This window comes from Polyodon spathula, chromosome 3 (assembly GCF_017654505.1).
Source record: "Polyodon spathula isolate WHYD16114869_AA chromosome 3, ASM1765450v1, whole genome shotgun sequence".
Lineage (NCBI taxonomy): Eukaryota > Metazoa > Chordata > Actinopteri > Acipenseriformes > Polyodontidae > Polyodon > Polyodon spathula.
The window spans coordinates 41,572,879-41,594,352 of record NC_054536.1 but is presented as its reverse complement, the minus strand read 5'-3'; the positions used below and the strand labels follow the sequence as shown (position 1 = coordinate 41,594,352).

The 21,474-nt window shown below is 41.9% G+C and overlaps 1 pseudogene; it reads right to left on the bottom strand.

Annotated features, from left to right (window-relative positions):
* Positions 1 to 15,344: 15,344 nt before the first annotated feature.
* Positions 15,345 to 21,251, bottom strand: LOC121308987 (annotated as a pseudogene).
* Between the last annotated feature and the right edge of the window lie 223 nt (positions 21,252 to 21,474).

The window sequence follows — 21,474 nt, the reverse complement described above, 5'->3', positions numbered from 1 at the left end:
ATAAGAATCACACCTGTGCCAGGTGTTTTGATTCTTATAGCAGATGATTCTTAAAAGCGGACTGATATGGCTACTGTGGTGCACAATCAAACAATATGAGAATCATAAGAGCTTGTTCCCTGGCTGCAGTGTAGTGGGTTGACCACTAGAGTTCTCGCATGTTTGCACGCCCACGAAAAATCCATTAATGCTTTCCTTAACAAATTATGGATAACAGTCAATTGATTAACTACTTCTTAAAGTTAATGACACCTCGAAAGAAATAGCTTATCGATAGCTTTTTGATTCGATGTTACAGAGTTGGCAGTAGTGGTGACGTCTGGCCAGAAGCAGGAAGAATAACAGACAGACAGTACTGCAGGACAAAAGACGCGGCACGCGCCGTTTACTTAAATAACAAAATAAAATAAATATTTGAACACAGAAACACTACTCACGAGCCAAATAAAAAGTGTGAACAAAAACAAATCTTGAACACAAAATAATGCGACTCTAGATCAGGCTGGGCAGTTGCTGTCACTGTTCCTAGAATGTTTTAGTTTCGTTTTCAAATGGCTCTGGCTCTGGCTCTGGCTCTCATTGTTCTCTCCTCTGAACACCCGCCCCAAGTGCAGAGAGCTGCAGGCTTTTATGCAGGTGACCATTTCTCGATTAGCAACAAATTAATCGCTTAATTAATTCGGGACATGGCCACCTTCTGCAAGAGTTATAATGTGGATGGGGCAACACAATACCAAAAACAAAACATACAGCTACGCAGTCACATATATTTTTAAACAAATACAAATAAACAATAAGACAGCTTTTTGACATCATTTAAATACCTCAATACAATAAATAATAATAATAATAATAATAATAATAATAATAATAATAATAATAATAATAATAATAATAATAATAACCTGCACAGGGGCGGAGGGGTACCCCGTTCTAAAATAAACAAACACATGTACAGGGCTTCTCTCCTGCTGCCCTGCTACATGGGGGCATAGAGGCGTAAGGAAGCAGAAGTAAAAAGAAACCAAAACTTGAGTAAGAGATCTAGAGCCCGATCTTCCGACTTTACGCAAACCCCTCACTAAATCTGTGCCTCGGAAAAAAAATGGCGCTTTGGCACAGAATGAGAGATATTCCAAAACGGCACAAAGCAGTTGCGAGACATTGGAATATAGCAGTTTTTTTGACAATTCGCAAATCTGTTTGTGCCTCGCAAAACCGTCTGCGCATTCACTACCAATATAGCAACTGCACACAACAGCCAAACGAGAATGCAGAATGATGGACAGTCACCGTTAGTAATGGCATTACTCTGACAAGCTGCTGTCATTGGTTTCACCACAGTATGTAATGATATGACAGTAGACGAGACCACACAATATATCGTGCCTTCATACATACAGGACCATTCAAATGCACAACTGGCTTTCTGCATAGGCGCCGAGTTTTCTAATTAATGAACTGATAACATACGCCATTCTGGATGACCAAAGTAACAAGTCTTTGGCTAGGTCAGCCTTCTTCAAGATATTCGACGTAGCCAATGACGCCTCACCCTACACCCTCAAGATGTGCTCAGGTATCTCAGAGACTGTAGGCCGGCAAGCAAGAGGCTTCATTGTGGAATCAGCTGATGAAAAGACCTGTTTACCTCACCCACGCTCATTGAGTGCAACGAGCTCCCAGACAACAGGGCCGAAATCCCTGCACCAGATGTAACAAGGTACCACCCTCACCTCAAGTTCTTAGTCACCAAGATACCTCCTCTGAACCCCCAAGCAGAGATACTGCTACTTCTAGGGAGAGACATCATCCAGGTGCACAAGGTGCTAGAGCAGTGCAACGGACCCCTGCACACTCCCTTCGCACAGCGCCTAGCCCTCAGCTGGGTGATAGTGGGAGATGTCTGTCTCAGAGGGGCACACAAGCCTTCACCAGTTAACGCCTTCAAGACAAACATTCTGGAGAACGGACGCCCCAGCTTCATGAGTCCATGTTAAGGAAAACTTCAGCCACACACACCAGCCTCGAAGTTCTGGCACCATGTCCCTGAAGCAGAGATGCACACCAGCCGACGCAGCAAGCCTCATGGGAGAATCTGTCTTCTGCTACACTAAGGATGATGACAAACCAGCTCCCTCAATGTAGGATCTCGCCTTCCTGAAGATGATGGAGAAAGAGTTCCATCAGGATGCATCAAACAGCTGGGTTGCTCCGTTCCCTTTCCGTAGCCCACGACAACGTCTCCCCAAAAACCGTTACCAGGCCATCAATTGCCTTGCCTCACTCACACGCACGCTCAAGAAACGTCCAGAGATGAAGGACGACTTCATTGAGTTCATGTGCAAAATCTTTGAGAATGGGCATGCTGAAATAGCTCTACCCCTACAAGCAGAAGAAGAGTGCTAGTATCTTCCGATCTTTGGGGTGTATCATCCACAAAAACCCAGACAGATAAGAGTGGTATTCGACTCCAGCGCCCAGCACCATGGGGTATCTCTGAATGACGTCCTGCTTACTGGTCCCAACATGAACAACAGCTTGATTGGAGTGCTGCTACGGTTCAGAAAGGAACCAGTGACTGTGACAGCAGACGTGCAGCAGATGTTCCATTGCTTCGTTGTTCGTGAAGACCATCGGAACTACTTGCAATTCCTCTGGTACCGCAACAACGACCTGGATGACGAAGTTGTGGAGTACAGGATGCGGGTCCACGTTTTCGGTAATAGCCCGTTCCCAGCAATGGCCATGTATGGCCTCAGGAGAGCCGACTTAGAGGGTGAGAGAGATTACAGAGCAGAGGCAAGGCACTTCGTCGAGAGGAACTTTTACTTCAACAACGGTCTCTTATCCCTCCCCACAGAAAAGGAAGCCATCACTCTTCTTCGGAACACTCAAGAGATTTTGGCCCTCTCCAACTTATGCCTGCACAAGATCGCCTCTAACAAGGCAGAGGTCATGAGAGCCTTTCCTCCAGACGACCTAGCTAAGGGGCTGAAGGACCTGGATCTGAGTGTCGACTTCCCTCCCATGCAGAGAAGTCTTGGGGTGAGCTGGGACATCGCAGAGGACATCTTCACATTTCAGGTGTCTTCAGCAGAGAAACCATACACTAGACGTGGAGTCTTGTCGATGATCAACAGCCTGTTTGACCCGCTTGGATTTGTCGCCCCGGTAAGCATTCGAGGAAGGTCTCTACTCAGAGAGCTTACCATGGAGGCTTGTGACTGGGATACCCCTCTCCCAGAAGAGAACCTCAAGGAATAGAAGCTGTGGAGAGACTCGCTGAAGGAGCTCGAGCAGGTTAAGATCTCTCGCACATACACATCCACGTCTCTCAGCCAAGCACATAAGAAAGAGATGTGCGTCTTCTGTGATGCATTCATGAATACCATCGCAGCAGTAGCTTACCTGAAGACAACTGATGCCAGTGGGAACATAGATGTTGGCTTCATCTTCGGTAAGGCTAAGCTCGTTCCACGTCCTGAGATCACCGTTCCAAGACTCGAGTTGTGCGCTGCTGTTCTAGCTGTGGAAATAGCAGAAGCGATTGTCGATGACATTGATATCCAACTCAATGTTGTCACATTCTACTCTGATAGTAAAGTGGTCCTTGGTTACATTCACAACGACGCCAGACGATTCTACGTATATGTCAATAACAGGGTGCAACATATCAGGAGATCTACCAGCCCACAGCAGTGGAAGCACGTCCCTACTGACCAGAACCCTGCTGATCATGCCTCAACAGTCCCAGCAGGCAGCCTGACTCATAGCACATGGTTGACTGGACCAGCTTTCTTGTTCAGGTCAGCAGAGCCAGCAACCCTTCACACACCTTTCGACTTGGTTGATCCTGGATCTGACTACGAGATCTGCCCCCAAGTTACTTGTCACGCCACCAATGTCTCCAGCAACAAGTTAAACCCCAAGCGCTTCGAGATGTTCTCAAGCTGGCAAGCACTGACACACGCAACAGCAAGGCTTGTGCATGTTGATCACTCCTTCAAGGTAGGCAGCAGCTGCAAAGGATGGCACATCTGCAAAAAACCCTGCTCCACCGAAGACCTGGATGAAGCCAAGAATATCATAATCTGCAGTCTGCAACACGACGCCTTTCAAGAGGAATTGGAATGCATCAGAGAAGGTAAAGCCATTCCTAAGCAGAGCTCACTCTTCAGTCTGTGGCCCTACATTGATGATTCAGGCCTACTGAGGATTGGAAGACGCCTGTACCAAGCAAGCCTAGGTAAAGATGAAATCAACCCTCTCATCCTGCTTGAACGGAGCCACATCGCAACTCTACTGATCTGTCACCACCACGAGCAGGTCCACCATCAAGGGCGCCACTTCACTGAGGGTTCCTTGAGAGCAGCTGGTCTGTGGGTCATCGATGGAAAACGGCACGTCAGCAGCATACTGTGTCATCTGCCGAAGACTATGTAGGAGGATAGAGACTCAGAAGATGTCTGACTTACCTGTGGATCGCCTCAGCACTGACACTCCCTTCTCTTTTGTTGGGTTAGATATATTTGGGCCGTGGATGGTTACAGCACGTCGCACCAGAGGTGGACTAGCAAGCAGTAAGCGCTGGGCTGTGCTGTTCACATGTATGAGCACCAGGACCATACACATTGAAGTCATTGAGTCGATGGATTCCTCAAGCTTCATAAATGCTCTGCGACGGTTCCTTTCCATCAGAGGACCAGCCAAACAAATCAGGTCCGACTGTGGTACAAACTTTATCGGGGCCTGCAAGAGCTGAAGATGGAGGCTGTTCAGAGCGACAAGGAGGTCCAAGAGTACCTGAGTGACAAAGGGTGTACTTGGGTCTTCAACCCACCGCACTCTTCTCATATGGGAGGCAGCTGGGAGAGAATGATTGGCATTATGAGGCGCATCCTGGATTCCATGCTGCTGAAGGTGGGTCCATCCAAGCTTACTCACGAAGTCCTGACTACGTTCATGGCGCAAGTCTCAGCCACTGTGTCCATGGATCCAGACTCCGCCCTCATCTTGACGCCAGCGACACTCCTCACCAAAAAGGTTGCTGTAGTTCCTCCTCCCCAAGGTGAATTCAACAAGAAATATCTCTTTAGCCGGCAGTGGAGGCAAGTTCAAAGCCTTGCCAACACCTTCTGGCACCGTTGGAGAAAGGAGTATCTTCCTATCCTGCAGAGCTGTAGGAAGTGGCAGAAAGAGAAACCCAACCTTAAGAGGGAGACATTGTGATGCCGAGAGACAGTCAAGTGAAAAGGAACAACTGGCCCATGGGCATCGTCATGAAGACCTTTCCTGGCAGAGATGGGAAAGTAAGAAAGGTTGAAGTCAAGACAGCAAGAGAGGGGTCATGCAAGACCTTTCTGCGTCCAGTTTCAGAGACTGTCCTACTCCTCTCTTCAGAGACTGATAAGTAACTTTAAGCTCTAGTGTTAATGTTGGCATCTTTATAGATACCAGATGGGGAGTGTTCTGGCCCCTTTAGTTGGTTTGAGTTCATTTTTTAAGTCAATTCCATTTGGCCACTAGACGGCGCTGTTTACTGATAAGGTCTGTTGTTTGCTTAAGTTCCTATATCCTGTAAAGAAGAATCCTTGTTAGCAATGGTGAAAGTCGCTCTGTGGAGCTGCAGATATCATCGAACTCCATTCTTCTTGCAATTATTTTGTAGAAGCATTGTCTGTAAGTAAAATCAATAATAACATACTCACCTTTCAATTCATGATGATATTTTATATGGATGATCGTTTGTGATAGATTTACGTATTTTCTTGATAGTTGCATGGTTAGAGATATCTGTTCTATGTAATTGATCTTGCCATGTTTGGGGAATTATTTTGCACATGGCAACATATTTCTGAGTTATTGATAATATTATACCATACCTAAAAATACATGCTGTGCTATTAGTGAGAATTAAGCATAGTATTCAGCATACTCATACTTATGGTTGTTTTCTTTATTTTATTTCAGTTTTACTCAGTTCCTAACACTGTGCCTACAAACTGGTGGCAATAAAGCATCATTCAGTACTACAGTTACTGGAAAGAGTTTATCTATCTGTTAAGCTTAAGAAGGGGACTCTTTTGTGAGGGCAGAATACTGGGTGTATGACGTATTTATACAGTTCATTTACAGATGTGTGGCAACACACAGCAAAGCTAACATGCAGGACCCCCCTCCCCTCTTAATCCTTCAGTCAATCTTCAATCTTCTACACATTGGATGCCGATATATCTGTGGAGCAGTGAAGAACACATATAACTGTATATATAAACACACTACCACTGTCCATCATATCAATACAATACTCAGTGATAAAACACAAAACTGATTTGCCCATTCAGTGTGCGGATGCGGGGAAGGGGGAGTGGGTTAGGGTTCTGTACTATTGCACGTTCAACATTGCATCGCAGTTGATGCTAATATCATCAATATCGTAACATAACACTGATAAGCAGTTGATCAGAAAACCGTTGAAGCGTATTGAGCACAGCTTACTATTCATCCCCCTCCCCATAATGCATACTTAATGGGCTCCATCTATGTCTGGCTGTGGTGTGCTATACTCTCATTGCCAATTACGATGACACCTAAACACTAAGTAATTGTACTGCACATGGTACCAAGGTCAAAACGTTAAAAGAACTACACCACCCACCCCCCCTGCCCCCTCAATACTTTGTATAGGTACCCAATAGTTCCTCATTGGAACTAGCGCATCTCGATTATCGTGCAGATATTGTTACATTCAGACGAATTTGGGCTTTTGCCCAATTCAAATTTGATTGCGGTATGTGCATATTGAATGTCCACCTTGAATACATTTGCATCACATATTTCTAATTAACGATGCATTACCATATGCTAATAGGACCGTATTAAAGGAACAGAAGAGGTCTCTGCACAACAAGGAAGGCAGTGTGCTGGACAGAGGTGAGTGAATGTTTCCACACTCGTATGTTGGGCATGGGAATATGCTATAAACGTCACTATGATATGAACATGTTATATATATATATATATATATATATATATATATATATATATATATATATATATATATATATATATATATATATATATATATATATATATCCTGGTCCTGTTTGACTGTTGATCTAAAAAATGTAAAAAATTAAATAAAAAATAGGAAGATATTGCATAGTCAGCAACACAGAGAATTGTGAGGGTCTGGAACCAACTCCCCAGTAATGTTGTTGAAGCTGCCACCCTGGGATCCTTCAAGAAGCTGCTTGATGAGATTCTGGGATCAATAAGCTACTAACAACCAAACGAGCAAGATGGGCCGAATGGGCTCCTCTCGTTTGTAAACTTTCTTATGTTCTTATGTTCTTAGGTAAGAAAAATAAAACCAACACCGGTTTAAAACTATAAATCAAGACTCCAGCCTAATAATTTACACGGTCCTCAGCCACTCTGTCACAGTACAATGAACAAAAGCATGCCATCAGCAGTTTAAATACAGTATACAAATGTCAATGGTGCTCAATCACTGAGGACAATACATCAAAACAAGTAAGTAAGTCCTCATGGGTTAGCAGCTTGTTATATGATCAGGAATATGTTTACTCAAGGCTGCAGAATCCTATTTTTACTATAGTATACTTCAGAAGTGATCGTCTCATGAGGGTGCCCAGTTTAACTGCCCTGCAGTGTTACGTGTAATGACTTTTGAATTAAAATGACATTACAGTACAGTATTTTACTGTCAGGACTACCACTGCATTTAAGTATCTGTGGCTTGCTTATTTTCTGTTGTGATGCTAATTTCACATTTTTTTATTAAGCAGAGATGTAAAGCTCTGCAATCCCCCCCCACCTCCTCCTCACCACGAAGAAATCCCCCTCCCTCTACATGCATATCACACAATAACACTGCTGTACTCAGTATGTATTCAGTGAATGTGTATTCACTTTATTGAAACACATTTTCACTTACAGAGAACACAGAAAACATCCCGCACAATACAATGCCACACTCACTGTCTGATTACAAACAATGCAGTGTTTCCTACATCATTGCAAGATTCATGCTGCGCACATGCCTAATCACGGGAATGTGATCAAATTCAAATTCAAAAACAGCTTTATTGACTGTACACATCATTGGACGTGATTCAGTATCGTATTACATGTAGCCAGTTTGCCCTGAAATGATTAGAAGCGGATTGCTTGATTCTTACATAGAGTATTTTACGTTGGTTAGTACAGGAATGATTTTGTCCCAGTGGTTTTGATCACTGTATGCTGTTGATTTTTATGTCAGTGATTCTTATAAACGGAGTGCACTGTACTAAGTTTATCCACTTGGACAGAATCATCATGAATCTGATTTGGTACGTGGCAATCAGGATCTTGTTTAGTCTGATTTAGCAGATGATCTACCTGAGATGATTAACTTGTGGTACACTGCGATCGGGATTAGCAGATGCACTAACTGCATTAATTGGATTAAACATAATCCACCAGTTAGGGCTCTAGGTACTAATATTACTTAGGTGTTCATAAATACTGCAAATTCATTGGTAGAATTTTTGCAATGTACTAACTACCGTACTATCACTGCAAGTTTATGACAGCATAAATTACTGCTCACTGCACATGAGAGATTGAAATTTGCATCTCATTATAAATAGATTTGCAACGGCGAAAGTCGTGATTTATAACTTCCTTCTGTCAAAGATAAATGAGTGGTATAGTGAATAGAAAGAAGTAGTAGGCAAATATAATAGGATTTAGCTTAGTTAACTAGGCACCAGCCAAAAAGAAAAGGAAAACAAATTTCCACAGAGACGAAATTGACCTGTTAGTTGGTAAAATGGAAATAAAATCAAGAAATATTACTTAACACTTTGTAGGGCCAAAAAACATTAAGAAAAGAAACATGGAAAGAAATAACTAACTAAATACATTCACTGGGACACTGTAAGCGACAGACACCTGACATTTAAAAAATGTCGGGACAAGCTGAATGTGATGTGTTAAACATAGTACAGACCCTGGGCACAATGAAAACAAACCAAAACATACATCTAAAAGAAATGGTCCCCAGAAACGGGAAGCATAAATAAAACTAAGCTTGTTTCTCTATGTGGAAGTTTAACATGGTAAATTTGCACCATAATTCTCCAGTTTACCATGTTTGTATTCGTCTGTACCCCAGCCATGCGTCCCTATGCTTTCAGTGCTTTAATTTAAGAATATCGCAGAAAACTTTTCTTTGAGTCTATGTATATTTTAGTTGTGTAAAAGGAAAAAAGTGCAGTACATACAGTAGGCTACCCATTGTGTTTCAGTCAGTGGTTAATTTCTGCCGGGGCTTGCCGGGCCCCAGCCCCGGCACCTCTGGGCTCGAAGAGACATAGCCCCTGCACCTCTTCGGCTATGAAAGTTAAAAATGTCGTAAAATGTTTTGCTCTCAAATGCATTTTCTTACAGGTTCAACAACATTACTGGGGAGTTGGTTCCAGATTCCCACAATTCTCTGTGTAAAAAAGTGCCTCCTATTTTCTGTTCTGAATGCCCCTTTATCAGTCAATAAATCAATCTTTATTTTATATAGCACCTTTCATAGTGGAGCACCATCACAAAGCGCTTTACAAGATGCAATAAATACAAGAAAATCCATAATGCTTCAAATATCTAATCTCCATTTGTGACCCCTGGTCCTTGTTTCTTTTTTCAGGTCGAAAAAGTCCCTTGGGTCGACATTGTCAATACCTTTAGAATATTGAATGCTTGAATCAGATCTCCGCTAGTCTTCTTTTTTCAAGACTGAATACATTCAATTATTTTAGCCTGTCTGCATATGACATACCTTTTAAACCCGGAATAATTCTGGTCACTCTTCTTTGCACTCTTTCTAGAGCAGTATCCCTTTTTTGTAGCAAGGCGACCAGCACTGAACACAATATTCAAGATGAGGTCTTACTAATGCATTGTAAAGTTTTAACATTACTTCCCTTGATTTAAATTAAACACTTTTCATTATGGTATTTATAATTAACATTTTTATTGCCTGTGTGCAGTACCTTACACTTTTCTCTATTAAATGTAATTTGCCATTCTGTGGCCTGTGGTCCGGACCACTGGGACCACTCCATCAAAGCGGTCCGGACCATATTCTGATTTTACAGTTGAATATATGCTTTATGGTTAGTTACTGTTTCATTTTCTCATACTTAGTTTGCAGTGATATCATTAATGTAAGTGTTTATATCTAATAATAATGGGCTTCGGACAACTCAAGCAGTTCTCTTTCATTCTCCTGTGTTGTGCTGTTAGGCTATATTATGATTTCACAGTTTTATTATTTATTTATTCATTTTCCTTTCGTCTAATTATTGTTGCGTTGTCTCCTACTTAATGTACAGTGATATCATTAATGCAAGTGTTTATATTTATTAATTATGGCCTCTGGACACTTTTTGTTAAACAGATGCAAATCAATGTTTGCGATCAAGTAGAATGAAAGTGAAAGACAATACTACATTGGCTCAAGAAACAATCAAATTAAATTACTTGTTATGATGATCAATCTTGACTGCAGATGAAGTATATGCTGCTGCAGATATTTGGTTAAATGCTGCAGTTAATACAAAAGGAGTATTATTACCATACTAATAAAATATTGATGGTAAAATACTAAGAGACACTACAAGTATTACATTTATTTAAATATAAGGTATTATAGCGAAAAATATAGGTAACGTAAGCTTACCTGATGTCCTTTACGTTTTTAATTAAGCAGCCTGTAAAACAAAATAAATTGGTTGTGTAAATACTTAATCTTTTTTTTTTTAAATCACACACTATAACAAATGCTTTCGTAATCCTAAAAAGTTCAATGCAAAAATTGTAGGACTTAATTGGCTTACCATGTTTTCCTAAGTATGTTTTAAAGTTATGCTGTCATTGAACAATACTTGTGCACCTGTGACAATGCCAGTGGCTTCTGTTTACTTTTGAAGAACGTTCCATTTCAGCACAATGCACTTGTCTGTGAGAATAAACAAAACCTAATACTTATTTAACGAACAAGTGTAGAAGAACTTTGTTGGAGTGGTCTGGACCACAGTGACATCATAGAGCTGAGTGTTCCGGAATGCTACAACCCCAACCTTTACCATTTCAGCTACATGCCATAAAGATGACACTGGCTGCAAAAGAAGGACTGCAAAATAAGCTTAGTGGATACACAAATAAGCTTAGTGGATTTGAAAAACATCTTGAACTCTACAAGCAAATTCCTACACTAATTGGTTTGATTGAATGAGTAGTACACAACAAACTTCAATAGGAAAGCTGAACATTAATTTCAATAAACAATAATTTTTGCAGCATTCTTCACTAAAATGAAAACTGGCTTCTGTTATTTTTAAACACCACTGCTTCCGATTATACTACTGTTTAATAACAGGAACAACATTTTATTTGGGGTTAGTGTCGAACTTAAACGCATTCATGCCTGCCTGTACCCCTACCCCCACGTAGGAACATTGCCCTGCTAACTTCCTGTGACAGAAAGTCAATGATTCTTGGTGGTAAATCTCCCTCCCGACCTGTGAGGGCACTTCATTCCTAGGGTTAAAAGGAAGTTGGTCATTTAGAAAGGGGGTGGAGCTTTGGTGCACTAACTCATTGACCCGGAAGGGAAATGATGTGGCAGCCGCGGACTGGAGGAGTGGCTGCAATCATTTACCAAGGGGCCATGTGTGACGGTATAAATAGGGGACAAAGTGATGTAATCTGTTCCTTCGTTTTGGTTAGAGAACAACCTGGAAGGACCTGCGTTTTGTGTGTTTTGTTTGTTTATTGTTGTGTCGGAATAATACTGTTTGTGATTATTTAGACGGCTAAACGCGATCCAGGAGCCGTCGCTAAAGTCCAGCACGAACCAGGACAACACTGCACTTTGCATTAAAGTACTGTATTTTCACAAGCACTAGAGATAGGTGTTTGAGTTGGTGTCTGTGTTACGTGTGGGTGAATTAAAACAGGACTTTTATTATTTCAATGCCAACCTGTGGATTACAGATAAGCAATATACGCTGCTGTACTGCTTCTCATTGACAATGTTATTATTTACTGTTGTTAGCCATTAGGCATGTGGATTACAAAATAAAAACAATGCATTTGGATTATAATTGTCTGTATGTTAATTGATCACCTGCATCTGCACACTGTTAACCACTTTGCTCCGTCCGTCCTCCGTCGCCTCAACATCACCGCAGAGACTCACCGGGCATGGTTCAGGGAGTACCAAAGATCCCCAGATACACACTCCAGGGTGGTCGCGGAAAGGTTGTGTGATCACATGGAACACTAACTGACCCCTGCCAACAAGACCAATCTGCAAATGGGGGAGGCAGTGGTAGTGGAGCAGTTTTGCCATGTGGTCGGCACCAACACCCAAGCCTGGATACGGCACCACAACCCCAACACCCTGGAGAAAGCTGTAAAACTGGCCAAGGACTTTGAAGACTATTTGGTTTCCATCCGGACAGGGATACTCATGGCTCCCTTTCACTGGAGCAGCCAAGCACCTCCTCCTCTATCTCTCCCACCACTACCACCACCGGCACAGGGGTCCAGACCTCCGAGACCGCCAACCTCAATGAGCCACCTTGCCTCCACTTCATGGAGACCAAGGATGTACCCCAGCTGAGGTAGAGGTGCTTCCCCTGCCATGTTGCCATACCAGCAACGGGACATATCTCTAACCAGTGTGCCCTCTCTCCCCCAAACTTGTTTTAGGTGCAACCAACTGGGACATCTGGCCGAGTCATGCCCTGCTGCAATGGAGTTTGACGTGGCGGTGTGTAATTGGGCACCTGAAATTGGTAAGCAAGGGGGAAATTGTTGGGAGGGGCCTTGTATTGTTAATGTGGTTTTAGGGAATGTGAATACCCACACATTAGTGGACACAGGGTGTGAGCAGGCCTTAGTTAGGGCAGCTCTCCTAGGAGGTGTGTCGTGGAAGCCACAAGGTCAGGTGGCTATCTCCTGTATCCATGACACGATGACATACCCCACAATAAAAGCATATTTACTGGTAGGACCGATAAAACATCACCTCACAGTGGGGGTGGCGGAAAGGCTATCACACCCATTTATTCTGGGCCGAGACTCTCCAAACTATAAAGAATTGCTGAAATGAATGGCAGTCTCGACTGCACATGTAATAATGGCAAAAAAGAAAGGGAAGTAGTTGGTGATGTTTTTCCCTTTCAAACCGAAATGTTTTCCCCACTTTTTCTGTCCTAGAGAGACGGATAAGAAAATGGGAGGGCGCATTAATGAGACAAGGCTGGGGTTTGGTGGGTGCCTGCTCCAATGGTAACAAACACCAATCAAAGTGGGTCGGAATGCAGTGTGACCGAGAAGGCGAGGTTACTGGGCCATCTAGGGGAGATGCTACTCCTGCCCCTCTCAATATACTGTACATGTGGCACTTAAGCGCAGACATAGTGTGGGACCAACATAATGACCCATCACTAGTGCACGCTTTGGGGCAGGTCCGGTCTATTGAAGGTAAGAATGTTGATGGCACTGGGGAACTAGTATTTCCGCACTTCAATATCAAGGGGCAATTACTGTATAGGGTAAACCTAGCCGCGGGCACAGAACAGCCTGTTACACAGTTATTGGTTCCCCCATTTTGTCGGCCTGAGGTCATGAGGCTGGTGCATGATATCCCTTTTGCGGGGCACCTCGGAGCTGACAAAACAAGGGAATGGATATTGGCTCGATTCTATTGGGTAAGACTTCATACTGATGTGTCGAAATATGTAGCCACATGCTCAGACTGCCAACAAATAGTGCTGGGTCTAGTGTGCCCCGCCCCTTTGGTTCCATTGCCGATTATTTCCACCCCCTTTGAACACATTGCAATGGACATAGTGGGCCCTTTGCTACCTTCTGATTCTGGGTATATGCATATATTAGTGGTGGTAGATTATGCAACGCAATACCACGAGGCAGTTCTATTGAGGTCCACTAGTGCCGCTGCAAAAGCAAGAGTTAGTGTAGATTATGGCTACAGTAGGGAATCCCAAGGAGATTTTGACTGATGATGGAACCAACTTTTTGTCTAAAATGTTACAGCAAGTGTTTAAAATATAAAAAATACGTCCCATCAGGACATCTGATGGTTTGGTGGAACAATTTAATCAGACCTTGAAGCAGATGCTTAGACGATTTGTAACTCAAGAGCAAAAACACGGGGCATCGCTTCTTCCCTACCTCCTTTTTGCCGTGGGAGAGGTGCTACAGAGTTCGACAAGGTTCTCCCCCCCCTCAAGCTCTTGTATGGCCAACAGCCTTGCGGCATCCTCAATCTGTTGAGAGAGGGGTGGGAGGAGCACCAAGGCTCGTCCAAAAATGTAGTGAAGCACGTGCTCCTACTAAGAAAACGCCTTGATTTGGTTGGTCGTTTGGCCCAGGAAAACCTCAAATTGACTCAGCACCGGCAACAGCAGCATTACAATAAAAATGTACGAACTCAAACCTTACGACCAGGAGACAAGGTAATGCTGCTGCTTCCCTACTCAGAATCGAAATTATGTGCTAAATGGCAAGGGCCATATGAAGTATATTTGGGCTATAGGAAAGGTGAATAATGAAATTAGACAGCCCGATTGCCGTAATGAACGTGAAATTTATCATGTAAATTTATTAAAGCACTGGCAGGCAAAGGAGGCCTTATTTACAGCCCCAGGCGATGCAGAGGATGATTTAGGCTCCTGTCCAGAGACCCCTAGAGCTAAAATAATTTCGATGGGGGAATAATTGGTTCCAGATCAGCAAGGGGAGCTGCGTAAGCTTATTGAGGAGTTCAGCGATGTTTTTTCTGACTTGTCCGGCAGGACTAACTTGGTTAAATATGACATTAACTCTCCCTCAGGAGTCACAATGCGGGGAAAAAACACCAAAATGGGGCAAAATACATAGATCCCCAATTGACCCTGCTAGTTCTACAATTTCAATTTCACATTTTATTATAACAAATAATATACATATTATCAATGGTGACTCGAGCCTGCGCTCTCATGATTTATGTCACCAGAAACCTTCAATAGAATTACAGCCTTATTATGCACAGTTGGGTGTATATTATTATTATTATTATTATTATTATTTGAAAATGAGGCTGTCATTACCGTATTTAAAATAAAATTCTGCTTCCCATAAACCAATACAGAAACAATTAATTACTTTTCAAATCTTTATTAATCTGTAAAGGTCAAAACTACAAACATACTGGTACAACGCTTGTAACAAGTAGACATTAAACAGGAGGTGATTTACTGGCTCCTGGATTATTTTTTCCACTGTTTGGTGTTGTAGTCCCATTCAGAAGAGAACCCCAAGATAGGATTCACCCTCATGTCAATCATTCTCTGAGTCTGCATAGCAACCCACTCTTCAGACAGGGTGTGCGGTGCTTTACCAAATACTGTGAGGGAGAAAGTAGATTCAGTAACTGAGAGAGCAGGATAGGTGGATCTTATTTACTGTTTTAGCAGTACTATAACAATAAATATGTTGGCTGAACTACCCTTCAGTGCAATTTAAGACAGCAAAAAGTTTTCTTTTATGTTTTTACTTCCCACACATCAATACTTTGACCAAAATTGCTGGTTGACAATCCTTAAAAAGAGTACAGTGGTAGAAGCATCATTACAGATACCTGTACTTTCATTTTAATTTTGTAATTTGCCGTCCTGGCTGCCCATATTGCTGCCCCTTATGACAAGTGTTTTTCATTTTTTGTCCCTGTATGTATGTGTGGTTTTTTTGTAACTGATAAAACCCATTGAGACAGCTCACATGTTATCAACCCTTTGATGCTTCTCCTATTACTGGAGTACTGCTTTTCTGTTTGACCTTGCAAAAATCACAAATTCAAACAGCCTAAGACACTTACAGTCTCCTTTTCAATAGTGCCTTTACCCTGAAAGGACCACTAACCAAGGCTTTCAAATCAGTAGCCACACAATTAAGCTGTAGCCACATTGTCTCTGTTTTCTTGTGGTGAAGATATTTTGGTTCTTTGCTTGTTTTTTTTATACTTCAAAAAGCACAGCACTGTAGATGAATAAAAAACAAATCTGTTCTTCCTGGTATTTAATAACTTCCTGTGTGGTTGATTTTTAACTTAGAAGCAGCACCAACAGCATTGTCTTTGAAATATCTGTCCAAACTGAAGTACACAATACAAAGATCCAAAAGAACTTCAGCAAAGGAAAAGGGGCAATTGATAATATTGCTAGCGCTAATAACAATGAATTTCTCCAAACCTTGGTTAGCATGATTTGTATACCCTAATTGTTCAGAATAACTCACTGCTGGTGAATGAAATAATTCAATTCTACAGTCCAAACTCAGTTAATTGTGCAACCATTCCAACCAAACCAACTTAACTGCCATTTTACAGACAAAGGGAAACAGAATATATAATTATCAGTATACCACTTGCACCTGTATGCCAAACCAGCTTGAAGTGTGCTGTAGGGGGAGGAGAGGATATAATTTTTTTTTACATTTTTTTATAATTAAATAAATCAGTTGGTAACCTCATTAAACAAGTTTAGTGAGTCATTGGGCAATTCACTTTCCAGAAAACAAAAAGAAGACACCTGATAAACACAGGCTTGTGTCCATTTTCCATAAAGACTGAAGAAGGAATACATCTACATTGACATAATGTAAAGTAATATAACTATAGAATAGTCAGTATGTAATATCATTTTTCATTTAATGATATACATTTTACCAATAAATGAGACTTCTAAAAAATAATCACTGAAAAGGAATACATCTGCATTCAAATAATTTATAGTACCATAACTTTTCAATAGTCAGTATGTAATATCACTTTTCATTTAATTACCTACTAACTAATCAGAAATATATTTATGACATTGATAACATCAATATTATTATTATATTATTATTATTATTATTATTATTATTATAAAAATTGCTACATGAAGTAGGGAACCTGTGTGTTTGTACTGGGGGAGTGAGGGCTCCCTGTCGCATTATTATTAGTTGGCTTATCCTTTAAAACTGGGTTTGGATTCAAATCTTGTAAGGGGAACCATTATCTAAGTTACACCATTACGTCAATTAAAAAATGACAGAATCAAAGTTGAGACAGACAACCAATAAAAAAAACCACACACACCAAAAAAAAAAATAAAAAAAAAAAAAACAAATATAAAAAAAAAATGGACCCCCCACCCCCCACCGCCAAGCCAGAATCAAAGTTGAGACAGACAACCAAGGGAAAACCGGCCTAAGAAAGTGAAAGGCAAAAGCTGAGTTTCGGATAAGAATAAAGCAATTATAAATGTGTCAAGTAAATAGTTTCAGGAAGTAACAGCTAAATGACTGTCTGCAATAATTTCTTCAAAGTTAATTAGGACTCATTTAGACAATTCCCCAAAGTAACAGTAACATGAATCTGCCATTGTTGTCACCGCTGTTTCAATGCTGTCTGGTACAAAAATGCTACACAGGTCATGCTACTAACCAAACACACGTTGCCACCAGATCACAAGCCCAGTGAATCCGAGGAAGAAGAACAAGCCCCCCCACCACTGTCTTCCACTCAGATGATCCCTTCTTCATCTCGGAAAAAGTTTGCCTGTGGCTCAGGCGATACACTAAAGAACAACCAGGATAACTTCAATTAACAGGTAACACAGTATTTATGTAATAGCAAATAGATCTTTCTGGTAGTGAAACCAACAATTGACAGGTAATAAGTGCCAGAAACTCTCATCCACATACACAGGAGAGAAGGTTTGTGTCGTGTGAGAAGTTGTGAGGGGTTGCTTCTTGATTGGACGATGTTTTATCATTTCGCACCCCTGTGTGTGTGCGTGTGCGTGTGCGTGTGTGTGTGTATATATATATATATATATGCAGTCAATGTTTAACAAATAATGGATAGTGCAAAGAGCTCTCTTACATAATGTTGGTATTTTTTTTAATTTATTTTTTTCTTCACTTTTTTTATTTGATGTCTTTGATTGCCAAATAAGACAGGTTGTATTCTTCAACACAACCTAAAAACTTATTGTAAACCTAGTTTTAGAAAGCTGCAGGATGTTCTTAGTATGCAAGGAGAAATTAGAATGACACGTTTAAATATACCTCCTATATATTATTAATATGGTAATATCCCTTTGAAAGGGGAATTTATTTTCCTAAAAGAAAACTAGATGAACCCAAGTTGCTGAAAAGGTTCTACCAAAATAGCGTGCCCTAAATTGCCAGGCTTATTTTTATCTTGCATGTAAATTACACCATTTTTTTTCTTAAAATACGGAATCTGAAGTCTATGGCCCCTCTGCAGTGCAACTTCAAAAGCTCTTTTAAGAGGTTTCCGTGTTCGGGCTGGATGTTACTCCTGTATCCATGACTTCACAGTTTACTGATTTTCATAAAGAACCATCTCAAATATTATGATGCTATGTTTTGGTCAAACAAGCAACGTTTGCCACCTTGTAAATGCTGTGGTCGCACGAGAGGCAAGGCAGCTGTCTACAACATGGCAGCACTCTGGCAGGCACTATGAAAGGCACCATATTATTATAAAATAAATCAAATTGCCTGCAGAGGCTGGTCGTGTTGATTAGTGTCATCTTGGCAGATTTCGAACACTTTGTCTGTACATGTTTGTGTAAATATGTAGGCCTGCGTATGAAAGGTACTGATATATATGCAAGCTTTTCCTCTTTAGTCAGCTGGGTCCATGGTTCCTTCTCCTTTTCTTTCAGTTTGCTCTGCTCGTTGTTGAATTTTGTAACATAAGGGATGTCAGGGAGTGGCGTGTCCAGACGATTGTTGTACTGTGGCTGGGAACAGTCAATGGAGCTTGTGGCTACATCTACAGGAACCAGGGAAAAGAAACAGGGTTCATAAACTAAAAAAGACTTTATGAGTTGACAATCTTTTCAAAGAATGCTTTTTTCTGTCAAAGTTTTCTAAATTCAGCACATTCCTGAAACAGACACCAACTTTATGTTTCAAAGATGAAGCATTTTGTTGAAGACCCTTTGGTTGTCTCTCAGTTACAGTACAGTGTCTAAGGGGAGCAGTCCAGACCTTTTGTATGAGCTCCATGCACACAGGCTGAAGCTGACAGACTCCTCCAGGTGAACAGCTGGAGACCACGGACCGTTGCACGTGAAGACAGCATCTGAAACAAACACATACAGGTGGTATTGCTCACGTACAAGAAAACAGACGCATTTGAACCTTACTCTCATTATCAAAGCATTCAAAATGTTTTACTGAAAATCCTTCTATTTTTGTAACAGTAACAACACTCAAAATAATAAAAAATAGATTATTTGATTTATAAATTCCACTACCATATACAGTAAAGGAGTACAGCAGAGTATGCCAGTTGCAATGGTAAGGTCTTAAACTATTTTGAAAATGAAGCATCACAATCTAATTTTACTTTAAATTTATTAGGATACTATATTAGATACAGAAAAAACTATGAGAAAACACAAACTTATTGAGCATTAAGGTATAGCAGAGTAGATACTGTTTGCTTTCATAAAAAGTAGAAAAGTTACTGTCGCCACCTAGTGGTTTAACATTTTAATCCCTTAACAATAGACAAGCAAGAGAAGATGAGGTTTTTCATAATCGAGTATTGTTGTTTCACGTAATAAAATTTGTCTTCAAGAACAAAGGGAGAAGTGACCAGCATTTGTTCATACATTTGAGTGGACATGCAGTTAGGTTATTATTCTGATGAAAAACAGAATGTTGGGCCAACAGGAAAATAATTTTCTAATACATAAGAAGAAGAAGAAGAAGAAGTACATTATTGTTATTTAGTCATTTAGATTTTTTTTGTCCAAAACGAATTACTAGGAAGTGAACTATGCATCACAACTGCTGCTGCAGAGTCACTTACAATAGGAACTTCGCTTTTACATTTCATCCAAAGGACGGAGCACAAGAAGGTAAAGTGACTTGCTCAGGGTCACACAGAGTGAGGCAGTGCTTGAGCTGGGATTGAACTGGGAACCTTCTGGTAACAATTAATAAACCAGTCAATGTACAGCAGTTTTTAGTAGTATTGTTATTTTGTTTTAATCATTGTAATTAGATAAACAAAAAACATAATTATCACAGCAGACAGCATAATTCAATACATGGTAGTGATCAGTGCTTCTCTTCAATTCAAAGACGACCACCAACGACATTATGTATGGGATATGCCTGGCCATTAGGTAGGTATTGCTGCGCTCTCTATACCAGTGCTGCCGGTAGGCCCCGTCCTGTGGTACACGGTACACGGTGCATGCAGTGCCCACAGTACTCAGTGCGCACGGTGCTCGGTATGCACTGTGCACATGGTGCATGATGTGCAGTGTTTGGTGCCCTCCGCTACTGCGCTAGTGTGTGAACGCAAGCGGCGCACTATTAATCAATGCTTGAGTGCTGATTACAGCCAGTGCTAGCAGTGTTCGGTGCACAGCCAATGTCATGTCAGGCAAGTTGGGTTCCACCCCTATATGACCTACAAGGCAAAGATCCCACAGGAGGATAAGCATACCCTCTGTGCACAGTGCTTGGGCGTCCAACGTGCCACCTTGGTCTTTGAGAGAGAGAGGTGGCCTGCAGTGTCTGTGCGGCTTTTCAGCCCCGGGTAAGGGAGAATAGGTTGGCTGGACCATCGGTGGCTGTTGGAGCCCCAGAGCCTCTCTATGACCTTGTTCAGGACCACTTGCTGGACATCTCTGAAGCACAGTCCTCCCGTAGTCGCTCTCCATCCACAGGCGAGAAGGATAAAGCGTTCGAAGCAGGCGAGGGACTTAATTGACTTCAAAGCCCAGATGGCCCAGGTCCGGGAGCTTTTTGCCAAACAGGCATCTGCGGCCCAAGCCGCAGTCCCAGCTCCTATACAGCCCCATTTGCCATACTCCCCTCCCCCAGGGGAGATCAGGGTGGATGGGAAGAGGCATCCCAGCTGATGTAAGAGGACACGTTTTCTATAGCGGCCTCTGGGGATGGGGCCTCCTCCTCTGACATGCAGGTAGGAGGGGAGCTCAAACCCCCTACTGAGGAAGAACCTGGCTTCGATGTATTCTCAGAAGCCAGCACTCCCCCTTTGTCTAGCTCAATTTCGGCACTGATGGGACGCGCTGCAGCTTTCCTGCAGGTACCCTGGACACCAGCGGCAGAACCATGCTGGTCCGTTTTCCGGACGCAGGCAATGGCTCCTCGCCCTCAAAAGTTCCCGACTTTCCGGACTTCATGGAGAATCATCCAGCCTCAGGTCCTAGCGTGCTGAAACAGGCCACACCGCTTGCCTCTCTAGAAGGTGCGGAAAAGCTTGGCCTAGCGGGGTTCCCCCCAGTAGACTCTACCATCGAGGCCCTGGTTAAGATGGGTTGCCATGCGCAAACCCTC